Below are 12,968 nucleotides of genomic sequence, written 5' to 3' on the forward strand. Positions count from 1 at the left end.
GCCTTGCTTGGCGACCCCCGTGAAATGGTCGATCGATCCCAAATGGGGTCGCGACCCATAGGTTAAGAACCGCTGTTATAGAATATAGGTCTTGGAAAGTGTCTTGGCATATAATCTGATCTAACTTTCTGTCAAATGAAGGAATTCTTGACACCCAGTGGAAGCTCCCTGACAGATGGCTAACCAATCTTCATTGGATATTTATGAAAATATATTGCTGTTTCTTTAACATTGTCCACAAGCAAAATGCCTGGTTACAGCAAACAGGATTGTTGGATAAAATGTGAAAGTATGCTGGGATGTTTAAAAAAAACAAGCACCATTGAAATATTTTGTATAGCACAGTTGTCCATAATGAATTTTGCAAATCAATATACTATGTGTTACTCTTTATAAACTGAGCTGTTAATACACATGTTTTTCATCAGCATATAGAAACTGCTAATTTAATGCAATGTATCCTCAACCCACCTACCCAAATAACAATGTAGGACAGCAGTGATGGTTACAGCAGTTAGGAGCAGCAACTATCTGGCAATGTGAACATACTACCCGCCTGTCTGCTGCTGTATGATTTACTATTACATTGGTTCAACACTTGTGGGTGGAACAGAAGAAATATAGCTGCTGCTTTTAAACTTGTGCCAACAGTGTTTATAGAAAACTTACAGTATATAGCTATTTATGCTCCATTCAAAGCTCTTCCTTGCAGTGACTGCAAGACAAGCTAGGCTAATCCTATGTTATTGTTGGACCAATCAGATCAGCACAAGGAGTATGGGGTACAGTCAATTAAAAAGCATAAAATACAAAAGTGTTGGATCAAAAGCAATTATCTTTTTACTGAATTAAACTACATAGGTCCACTAACACAATGCAATATTACCTACATTGATAACAGTGGCTCTCTAAGGTCATGAATCTTACTTATTTCTACTTGTAGATTTTAAAGGGTGAACAAGGGATTGTCTACATGCAAATCACATTCTCTGCTGAACTATGATTTTTTTTTCTCAACCTCAAGAGCTAAAGCCATCACGATAGAATAGGGACACATGCACCCATTGCAGAAAAATCAAGAGCATGACAACATCAATAGAAACAAAAGCCAACATGGCCACAAGGACATCGTTCCCTGGGCAACACTAATGGACTTTTATCTTGTGTTTTGGATTTTAAAAAAGAAAAAAGAAATATTACATTTGTCAGTTGTTAATCGTTGAGGCTGGGTATGACGATCATGATGATGGGAAGGAAGCTTGGGAACGGAAAGAACAAAACAGGCAGGGAAACAGAAGGTTTGGTCTGTTTTGTTTTGTCTGAAATGGGATAGGGACTCCTGCTTGTGCAGGAGTTTGGACTAGAAGACCTCCAAGATGCTTTCCAATTCTATTATTCTATGTTTTATGGCTCATCAAGACTATTCTCTCATTCTGTTGCTGCTGAGAGATAGAAAATCAAGAGGACTACAGCTAGGTGCTGCTATTTTTGCTGCAGATAGAGCAAGCTGGCTTTGCTTTTAAGATTATCCATTCCTGATGGCAAAAAGCTATTTACCTGTATAGCTTTTCTCCTAGACTACAATAGTATTAAAAACCCACTCCCAAAAAAGCCAGAGGAAGATAGGAGGATTTAGTGGCAGAAGAAAAACCAGACCAAAATCCTCAAGGAACTTTGATTTTAAAAATATGCCTCCTCTTTCTAGGACAGGAATAACGTTATCACCTGGCCCTGTACTGGATGGTGAGGGCTTCTCCCCTGGCACAGGTGGAGAAGACAGTGTGCCGACTTTTCTGCCACTCATCCACTCAACAATCTAGGAGGTGAGAGTGAAAGTCAAGAAGAGGAGGAAAATTGCTTACTCTGCTTCCAGAACTTCAGGTCATCCCCATGGGATGTTGCCATTCTCACTTTTTTTCCCCATTTTGAAAGCTTGTTGACCTGCAGAGTGACGGTTAGTTTAGTTTTGAGAAAACCTGCAGTAAATCATCCCATAATAAAAGCTCTTATCCAACAAGCCTTGCTAATTCTCAAGACAAAATGGCAGATGTATGATTCTTGATTTATGTGATCCAAATTCCTTGCCTGGGTTATATATCCAACTAGAGGAGTGATCTGAGTGATTCCCGGGTTAATTGGGAGTTCATCTGGCTGGTGCCTTTGGTTAGAAATTCTCAGAGTTGTAATCACAACACATCTGGAGACCACCAGATTGGGAGAAGCTAATCTAAACATCCTGTCTGAATGTTTTGATGTCCTGGAGATTGTGTCAAAAGAGCAATTAGTTGAATTGAGTTCACTGTATATTTCATGGTATAATGTCTAAATTGGTTTAATTACAATCTTGACCCTATACAGTAAAGGTAGATATACTGTACCTAAACATAAGCATGTTACAGCTGATGTCCATAATAAGGCACCCAGCCTCTCACTCAAGGCTTGAACTATATGAAGTCTAATCATGAATGCTACTTTAGTATGTATGTGGGTGGGGCACATGAAGGAATGATTGCAATATTTTTACATTATGCGACTGTTATGACATTTATAGGTGAAAATACATGCACTAGTGATTGTACGTATGTTTTTTTTTAGTTTCAAAAGAACTAGAAGTACATTCAAAATACATATCAAAGTGTTGACATTTTATGCCTCTGTATTACAATTTTAGAAAAATGTAACTTAACAAATCACGGTACTCAAAGATTTAATCCAAACATAATAAATCACTGCCAAACTTCAGGTTATACCTGCTTACTTCTTAGGACCTGTGTTTAATGGCTCAATCTATCTTGTTCTTTTAACAAGTATGCTGTCACAATAACTGCCTCTTCTATCATAAAGATATTAACCTGGAGGATTGTCTCAAAGTATTGTGGTGAAGGAACAGTATAAATACTTTCTTTCTCTGATAGCTTTTATTTTGCACGAATTTCTGGTTTGGCTTTATTGTTTACTTTGGGTGTGTGTGTGTGGGGATAGGAATACTCATTGTGTCTTTAATTTCTGGACTCTACTTTTTTATTACTGGCCTGATTGAAGACAAAAACCTCTTTTAAAGTGAGGATTTATTAAGCATTCATATTTTATGCAACAAATTATTATTATAGCAGAGTATCTGATCTCCCCTGTAGCATCAATGCAATAAGTGAAACTACTCTGTCTTCCCACAGGGAACATAAATCCTTTTCCAATCAGGCTTCTATCTGCTTTTCAAACAACATTCTGAAAGTAGCTAACAGGATAACAATTAAAATGTTGCTCATTTATTGCCTTATGTACTGTGATCACAAGCACTAAGAGAATAGGTTGTGTGTAATCTCTGTTGCTGTACCTTGAACCTCTTTCTTTGTCTAAACAATTTTGAAATCTTTTTTTCAAATACTTTTTAATAAAATAAATCTCTTCTCTTTCCCCCATTTTCAATGAGATGTGAAAAATTTAGAGAAACAATAAAAAAAGCTCATTTATGAATAACAAGCTATTTTTCACCGGAGACAATACTTTGGCCTTTCATTTTTGTTTTCATTTATTGCTTTTCAAAAATATATATCACATTTTAACTGTGCACTTTTCTCCAGCATGGGAGTTCAGGTCATTTGCTCCAAAACAGGCACAGCAGGAATGCTTTTAAGACTCTTTCCTTGTTTTGAGTACCATAGTCATTTCAGTGGACTATTTAAAAGTTTTATACCTATGCCATTAAAATTGCTGTTTTACAAGTTAAAATTAGTCTCTGGCTGCTGTGTTCATTTTTAAAACAGTTCTGTATTTCTTATATATAGTCAGGTTACGCCACAGGGCCTTGTATCATGTTCTTGTCAAACATTCTGGGCACTTCTTAAGGGTACTCTGTGACAAGGAAGTTGCATTTGTATATCTATACAAAATGAGATGTAGCCAAAGCATAGATAACTCTTGTAAAATCAGAGCTGTCTGACTAGGCATAACTAGGCAAGTGGGTTCCTTCCAACAGGTAGCATCTGAAATTGCACTCACAACCTGATCATAAGAAATACTCCCAGCTGCAGATTTGTTCTTTATAGGACAACACAATCTCATCTAGCACAGGCTGAATTGCAGTCCTCAAGTCCGCTTTCCTATTGACCAACAACATTTACGATGAATGTGTTGTATCTTATGATTTATGATGAATATATGTTTATGTTGATTATGATCATGATTTATTACTGATACTTGTATGTACACTGAGAGCTTGTGCACCGGAGACAAATTCCTGTGTGTCCAACCACGCATGGCCAATAAAGAATTCTAATTCTAATTCTAATTCCTCAAATTTACCTGGATTTAAGTTCAGGTTGTTCTGATCACCCAATCTGTGGTTTAAATATTCAAAAACAATGATTGTTTCCTAAGAGCTGGATGGCAGGAAGTAGTAAAACTGGGAGTTGCAAGCATATTAATGTAACATCCCACTCCTAAGCTAGGAATGATAACTCCCAGAGATTTCATATGTATGAAACTGGGTTTCCCTTTTGTGGCAACCACTTATAGGGCAGAACAAAAGCAAAAGCTAACCCTTTGGCCCTGAGAAAAGGATTTAGATTATCTTTCCTCAGAATTGGATTTGTTAAGAAGGAGTTAACATTTATCAGAATATACAAGGGGAGAAGAGACTATTCTGGCTGCTGCTGTTATGTTATAGAACAGGAGTGTCAAACTCACAATGTCACGTGATATGTCGCAACGTATCATGACTTTTTCCTCATTGCCGGCAATGGGGTGGGCACGGTTTCAATGTGACGCATCCGGCCCATGGGCCTGCAGTTTGACACCCCTGTTGTAGGACAGGTACGGGATATTATAACTCACTTTCCATCACAGGAGATATAGCACCCCTGGGGTTGTTCCTAAATGTGGGAATTGTGCAGCATAGAAATGTTAATAATAAATCTGGGCCATCTCAATGGAAGAGACCCAGGCTGACTCAAGTTACTGTTCAATGCTAGATTTGTCTGCAATAATATCAACCATCTATAATCTGGTTTCTATTGCAGAGGTTTTAGTACAGTGCTTCCTAAACTTTTTCCTTCACGACCCAAAACCATTTTCAGGATTCAGCAAATAGTTTTGTCTTGTGCTCTTTATGAAGGTATGAATGGAAAATCCTACTTTACACATACAGGTGCTTGGAAATGGCAATAATTGCCTCACAGACACCACAGCTACCATAAGATATTCACCGTGAATTGCTAACCAGAAAGACTCCAAATTCTCCTTTTCCCCCCCTTCAAATAATATTTTGCACTGACTACTTAATGAAGCAGTCAGTGCAAAATATTAGTGTTTGCTATACAAAATCATTAATGGGTTTATGTATCCTTATGAATGAAGACAAATATACAGTACATATCTGAGAATAATGTTGCAGGATCCTATCTGGGTCAGTCACCAGGACCAGAGATTTAGTCTTCTGAGTTTTCAAATTCATGCTGGAGCCCATCCTCATGGACTCATCATCATTTCTATCCTTACCCAAAGTCCTTACCCAAAGAAAAATCATTTTAACTCAATTTGTGGTAATTTCAGCAGGTTTGGGAAATACTGCTTAAGAGGGGAAGTTGGATAGTCCAAATTTAACTAAGTTAGCTGGATGGTCCAGATTTAATTAAGTTATCTCCACCTGGATATGTTGTATAGCATCCCAGTAGATCAACGAGGAAGAGGTGAAATTAGTTATCCATAGGAATTTTATTTCCCTAACTAGGAAACTAATCTGGGTTTGATATGCAGTGGGTGCTGGAGAATCGTAGAACTTCAGGCTTTGAGAACTCAAATGTTTGATAAGGAATTAACAGAATCTTCATATAATTTTATTTTTTAAAAATTAAGAAAAAGATTAAAAACTAATATAGAATGAGAGAAGGAAAAGAAGAAAGAATAAAAAAGAGCTAAAAGTGTAAGAAAGAATGAAAAATGGTAAAAAAAATAAATAAAAAAAGAAAGAAATGATACGAAGAAGCAGTTTCCAATTTTCTTTACAGCAGTTATAAATACATTTATAAATTTACTTCTTGCTCTGTGGTTGCAACATAATTCTCTTTTTTTCTATAGTCTATTTTATTTAATCACCAAAATCTTAAATCATAAGTTCATTTCTTTCGGTTTCATGCAAACTCTATAAGTGATTTCCAGTCAGCAATAAACAAAGATATTGTTAATTTAGCCATCTTATCAAGTTCTATAATCTTCACCAATCATTTTTCCATTGTGGGTAATTATTTTTTATCTCATCCAAAATGACTTGTGTTTTCTCTCTCCTCTTCTTTTTGAGTCAAATATTATGTTTCATAAGATAACCTCTTATGAAAGTTTTTCATCCCAAACCATTCCTAAATCAGTGCCTTTACCTAAATTATAGTAAACAAATTATTTCAATTTCTTTTTACAGTCTTCCACTATTGCTTCTTTCCGTACCATTTTGTTCAGTCTCTATCTAAACAATTAGGGTTTTGTTTATAAACCAAATTTACAGGATTATGTTTTGAAACAGTTTTTGATAGTACCTCTACTTTAGAAATCTTAGTTGTCAATTTCTTTGAAATTCAAATTATATCTATTCTTGAAAAGGATCTGTGTCTTTCTGAAAAATAAGCATATTTTCTTGAATTGCCTTTTTGGTCTTCACACTTCAACCAGCCCTAAACTGTCAACAAATAAAAAAACTTTTGGTAATATATTCTAATTTATTTTAACGCTTTTCTCAAACATTCTACCAGTTGTGGGGAATTCCAATCCCCCATCAAACACCATTTTTTCATAAGAAAAGTCTATTAGACTATCTGTAAGTCATTTATAGAACAATACTTTATTCTTATTTAGGGCATAAATTCCCAGTATCAAACTCTTAGTCCAATGCAAATTAACTTCCACCCCAACAAATCTACTATGCTTGCCAGTCAGTATAAATTCTGGATTAATATTAAAAACAATTCCATTTCTTTTCTTTTTTCTTTTGTTCCCACTGAAATAATGTTTTGCCCAATTTTTTATAAATCAAATATAAATCACCCTGTAGTTACATCACAATCCATATCAGTATAATTATGATCAGCATCAATCTGGCTTATATTACTACTATCTTTTGTTTTGTAAAACCCACAAATTGTTTGCAGTCTGTAATAATAAATAGTAAACATTTCCATGGATGTCTGGTGTGTTTACTTTAATTCCTATTCATTCAAAATGACTTTCACCAAAAAAAATCTTTCAAAATAACTGCCTCCTTTATCCATTTTAAACTTTTTAAATTGACTCCTGGTTAAGCTATTGGCAATTCCTATGTTTTAAAAATCTTTATTTTGCTTTATTCCTTTGTAATCCAGAAAAAAAGATAACTCACCATTAAAATTTTATCCTGATGCTCAGAAAATCTCTCTTAGCTGCAAATTCATGAGATCCAAAAATATTGAAGAAATGAAGCTTGGCTGAACTTTGTGTCCATTAGTGGCTACATTACAGGCATGAGCATAGATGGAATCCCTCAAGTCCCAGCTGCTCAACTCATAAACCAAATGCAAAATTTGCAGTTTACTCATGAGGAGCAGATGTTCAGAGTGTAATTGGGCAATCTCATGATCTCTTTTTTGTTCAGAGACACTTTGCTGGTCAGCATTCACTATTTAGTTGCTGTTTTCCATCATAAAGTCATTCCCACTCGTTTGGAGACATTTTGTTCTCAATGATCCTCAATAGAAGCTCCAGAAATAAGCACCCTCTTCAACTACAAGTGATTGGCAGTGACAATTGTAGTAGCCGTGGCCAGCAGCATCAGGAAATACCAGTGGAATAGGCAAAATGGTGTTATTATCCCCTTGGTAAAAAGGATGTTGGATGGTCAAGCTTTTAATTGAGGTCTCTTTCCTTGACTATATCGCTTTGATGTCTGTCTGAAATCTGTCTGGCTCTTTGACATAAATTGCTTCTCCATCCAAATTTAACCTCCACCCAAATCTACATCATAGTGTTAAAACATCTCAGTGGCTAAGTCAGTTTTATATCCCAGCATGCTTAATAAGTGGGACAAACTACTGCTTGTTTAGATGTAAATCCTTAAACTGAGTATTGACTGTCATATTGAGATGGCCATACACTACATCTCAATCCATTCCACTCCCAGCACAAATGCTGCAATTAAATTGAAGATTTGATAGCGCTGAACATTTAGCGTAGATATGCTTTTAAAAAAACAAATGAAATATACTTTTAAAGCAGAGAGATTCAATGTTACATTAGTTTCTCTATCTATAATTCTACCTCATCAGCCATATGTTATATTTAGACATCTGTTAATCTCCTATGTGGCATATTTTGCAAAAGGACACCAGGTCATTCTAGTTGATCTTAACATGCTGAACTATTTCATGAACCAGAGTGTCCAATGGGCCATAGACACAACCACAAAACCAGTCCAGTGACGCAAATTGGCAGCTGACATAAACAAGTTGAAAAAGACCAGAAAGCCAGCCAGTAATGAACCTTCAGGAATGGCTTTTTGTTTCATTTTTTTATTTTTATTTTTCTTTTTTGTTAAAGCAAACCACATTTCATATTTCATAACTGTGGAAATGTACAGAGATTTAACATACCCAATTTCATGGTTTCCAAATGTATACTTTAAAGCATCTTTTGGTGCAAGTGCGAACTTGTGCTTTCATTTATGTCCTATTACACTCCTATTAGTACACTCCTATTAGTGTGTATTCAATTATAAATCCCATTGGGTCTACTTAGGAGTAAATTCCCAAGTACGTTCTAGATAAATATACAAGTAAAATAATAAAATTAGGTAAGTAAATACAGTAATAATGCAATAGATGGCCAAAAATCATACGGACATGGATATACACATACTTCTTTAGCATATCCACATATAGTAGGTACGTCATGAATAAAATGAGTCATGGCTAAAGAAAAAAGGTTTATCTTTGGAATCAAGATTAGCAGAGAAAGAACTCAATAGAACTGCAATGGAATACAGCTCTAAGTTCTTAAACAAGCTGATATTTAAGAAGATGGTCAAGTTACATGGAAAAGAATAGCCAGATACATTTCAGGCTTTTGGAATTACAGGTAATCCTTGACTTACAACTATTAATTTAGTGACTGTTCAAAGTTACAATGGCACTGAAAAAAGGGACCTACAGCCAGTACTCACACAACCATCACAGCATCCCCATGGTCACATGATCAAAATTCAGGTGCTTGGCATTTGACATGTTGCAGGGTCCTGGGGTCAAGTGATTGCCATTTGCGACCTTTCCAGCTAGCTTCTGACAAGCAAAGTCAAGGGGGAAGTAGGATTTCCTTCACAGCTGCATGATTCACTTAACAACCATGGCAAAAAAAGTCCATAAAATTGTGCAGGACTCACAATTTACTTAACAATGGTAATTCTTGTTCCAATTGTGATTGTAAATCTAGGGCTATCTGCATGCCCAGAAACAGACTGATAGCCAACCAATGCAATATAAAAGCTACATATTTATATAATTGGTTCCAGTCAACTAATTGTTGGGGTGAGAAGAATATTTTTTTTACAAATACATTTGCAAGGCATCACCAAACATCAAAAATTTACAAATGGCATAGAACAGTTTTACGTCCTATTGAGCAATCAGCCTACTGACCATAACAACATGTGTACAACCTGTGGTGTGCTTTCATATTCATATTAGCATAGAAAGGTCCCCAAAGAATTTGGTGGTTTAGTTGCATGCATATAATCATATGACACTGGCCTGGAAATATTTTGAGACAGACAATCTCATGAGATTTCTGTTATTTCCTGCTTTTGATCAACCAAAATGCAGCAGAAGTATTTCTCTTGAAAATGAGTCATGAGTATATATATATTGTGTGTGTATGTATGGATATATATATATATATAATGTGTGTGTGTGTGTGTGTGTGTATTGCAATTGAAAGAGTATAGAGATTTTTTTTGTTTTAGCACATTGTCCATACATTTTTTATTGCAGAATACCTCATTAAAATATTTTGGATTACTAAAGCATTAATAAATACTCAAGCAATTCCTGAATACAAAACAACATATATTTTGTTGAACTGGAATACACAATGTTCTCGTGGAAACTAACAGAATCCAATGTGAAAAACGGAAAGTGCTCATGCTAACATCATTGCTTCATGCCTTCGTGTCCTTGGAAAATAAGATGTTTTTAAAAGAAATTTTGCCAACCCATCGGATGCAATTTATGGAGAATAAATAGCTTTGTCTCCTCACCTTTCCATTAAACTTTCACTGACTTGTTTGTAGGCCAGGTTTTCCAACTGTTTATGTAATAGGCACAATTTAGAAGCATGTTATTTCCACCTTGCTGCGCACGTGATTTGCTGTGGTGAACTTGTACGTAAATGAGGTTTTTCCTGTGGTTTCTCTGTAGAGGCTGGAGAACTCGGGTTTAGAAAAGATAACTGAAGCTTTTTTTTATTATTAAGGATAGAAATCTAGTTTTGAATTGTACAATACTTAGACATTCTTCCGTTGCTTCTGACTAAAAACAAGCTGTATTGAAAGAATCAAGATAATAAATCTAGGGTAATTTTTTTTCTTAATTTGCCACTAACACAAACATAAATTAATCCAATGTGGTTCAGAAGTTAAAAGTACAGTACATAAATCTATATTATAGTCATTTGCTAGACAACTGAGATTCTGAATTAAGTTTTAAATTTTAGTGCCTATATTTTGTGATATTACTGTTTGAAGATCCCTCGCAACAAAAAGGCATGCAAAGCAATTTTAAAAATACAAATAAAGACTGCATTCAGTTTTGGTGAGCTATCAGGTTTGAAATTAGCTTAGTCTAGGTATACAACTTAGAACAGGGGTCCCCAACTTGTGGGCCATGGCCCATTACTGGAGTGCAGCCTATTGGCTACTGGGCTGTGTGAGTAGCTGGCCAGTGTGTGCATGTGCATAGATCCACTCGCATGAGCATCATTGCAAGCATTGAGTGTTCGCAGCCCCACCTGTCTGAGTGCTCGCAGCACCACTGGTGAGTTCACCCCCCTCACACAAAATCATCCCTTTTTTTCCCTTCCCCCACTCCAGGCTACCAACTCTGAAAAGTTGGGGAACTCTGGCTTAGAGTAACTCAACTGCATTTGGCATTGGACATTGGCCCTGCTTGCAAACCTCTTGCCCCAAGGAAGAATATTCTTGCTTCTTCTTTAAATTGCTTAGGTGAAAAAATTCCAAAATGAAGAATTGATGCCACATTCTTTGAATATTTTCTGGGTTAAACACAACATGCAAAATTCGGTGAAACATCATGGTTTCCCAGTTGTTTCTCAAATAGTCAAATGGAGACTGGAAAGACATCTGGGGATACTTTAAGTGGAACCGTTGCACATGTTTTGCTTTGAGGGATTTAATATTTAGCATTTGTACTAGCAAATATTATTCAGGTTTCTTGAATCGTGCAAATGGTTTTTTCTATTTAGTAATAGTTACTGCATGTACTTCCTACCTGCCAATCTTTAGATCCTGCACAATAATAAAATCAGCAACAAGCCCAATATGAAAACATAATTAAAATAAACAAAACTGAACAGAATTAAAAACTGAGAAAAAAATACGCTTCTAAACAAGTAGTTTTCAGTCACCAAAAGACTTCTGGAAAAGCTTTGACTTTGCTGTTCTCCTGAAGATGTCAAATGTGGATGTCATCCAAATCTCATGAAGTTTGTTCCAGATGGCTGCGACCAATTAGATCAGAAGTTCTTGACTTCCATAATTCTAATCTCACGAGGGAGGAACACCCCAACATCCCCTCCTGAATTGAGCAAATAAAATGGATGTGTCAACCCTTCACGCTAGTCCAGACAGGAAACCAAAACCATGAGTACTAATACTATCTTTAGTGTAAAATTACAGTAACAGAATCTGCAAATCTGGAATCATTTCTCTCCTCCCTTGCCTTTATTTTCCAGAGAACTAGAGAGGGACCCTTCTGAGATGCTTCCTTCATCTTCATTCCTTTGGTGGGCTATACTCTTGTATGACTATTGTCTATGATGCAACTCTTCCACCTATTTCCTAGTTTATTCTCACTACACAATAAGGCTCAATTCTATCTGGAAGACATGATTCTGAGGGATGTCTCTATGAACACACAGCCTTCCAAGCATGGAAACTATGTCAAAAAAACTTATCTAAACCTGAAAGCATTAACATAGTCGGAAGAATGGAGAGAGGTCTTTCCCCTTCTCTTGCAATTCTTGTTGGATTGAGTTGCTATCAGAGCCAGGATGAATTGGATTGAAAGGTAAGCACATTTGACATTTATAGTGTATTAGGAAAAAATAATTTTGTAGTTGGATAGGCCTAAGCTGGAATTGAAACAATGCTCTCTGTAATTTCAGCAGTAATGAATAACCATCAGAGTTAATGGCTATTGATAGAGTAATGCTCCATGAAGTTGTTCAATCACCTTTCAAAACGGTGGTCATCATCTCATTTTATGGCAACCAATTCCACCGTTTGACTATGTATTCTGCAAAAAAAATAATAGTTCAGGCACAGATCTCTCCAAATTAATATTAATCAAATACCCAAGTTCCAAAATTATGAAGGAAGGAAAAACCTTGTCCCCATTCCAATTCTGCATACCCTGCTTGAAAATTGTACATTTGATAGACACAAGTGGAAAATTGTGAACTATGGAGGATAATCGTGGTATGATTGGATGGATGCAGTGGTAAGCTTTGTCCGGACTATTTCCTCTTTCTCGCCCTGTCTGCATTTTGGAGGTAGGTTCAAAGGGCCTCAATCAAGACTCAAATGGACTGATCGAATAGAACAAGGTTGTATTGAGCAGTGTTGGTCAACCTTACCATCTTTCAGATGTGTGGATTTTAACTCCCAGAATTCTCCATCCAGCATGCTTCTCAGCCAGATTCCCCCAATCCAGCAGTTGAAG

General features: G+C 36.1%; 1 protein-coding gene across 1 annotated transcript in view; it reads right to left on the reverse strand.

The window, feature by feature from the left end:
• Positions 1 to 7,889, reverse strand: part of AHI1 (Abelson helper integration site 1) — a 95,888-nt gene extending 87,999 nt beyond the window's left edge. The window contains exon 1 of the mRNA XM_015813839.1: positions 7,364 to 7,889. The gene's annotated coding sequence lies outside the window, so the exon portion shown is untranslated. The remainder of the gene's footprint in view (positions 1 to 7,363) is intronic.
• Between the last annotated feature and the right edge of the window lie 5,079 nt (positions 7,890 to 12,968).

This window comes from Protobothrops mucrosquamatus, unplaced genomic scaffold (assembly GCF_001527695.2).
Source record: "Protobothrops mucrosquamatus isolate PMUCROS unplaced genomic scaffold, P.Mucros_1.0 scaffold_75, whole genome shotgun sequence".
Lineage (NCBI taxonomy): Eukaryota > Metazoa > Chordata > Lepidosauria > Squamata > Viperidae > Protobothrops > Protobothrops mucrosquamatus.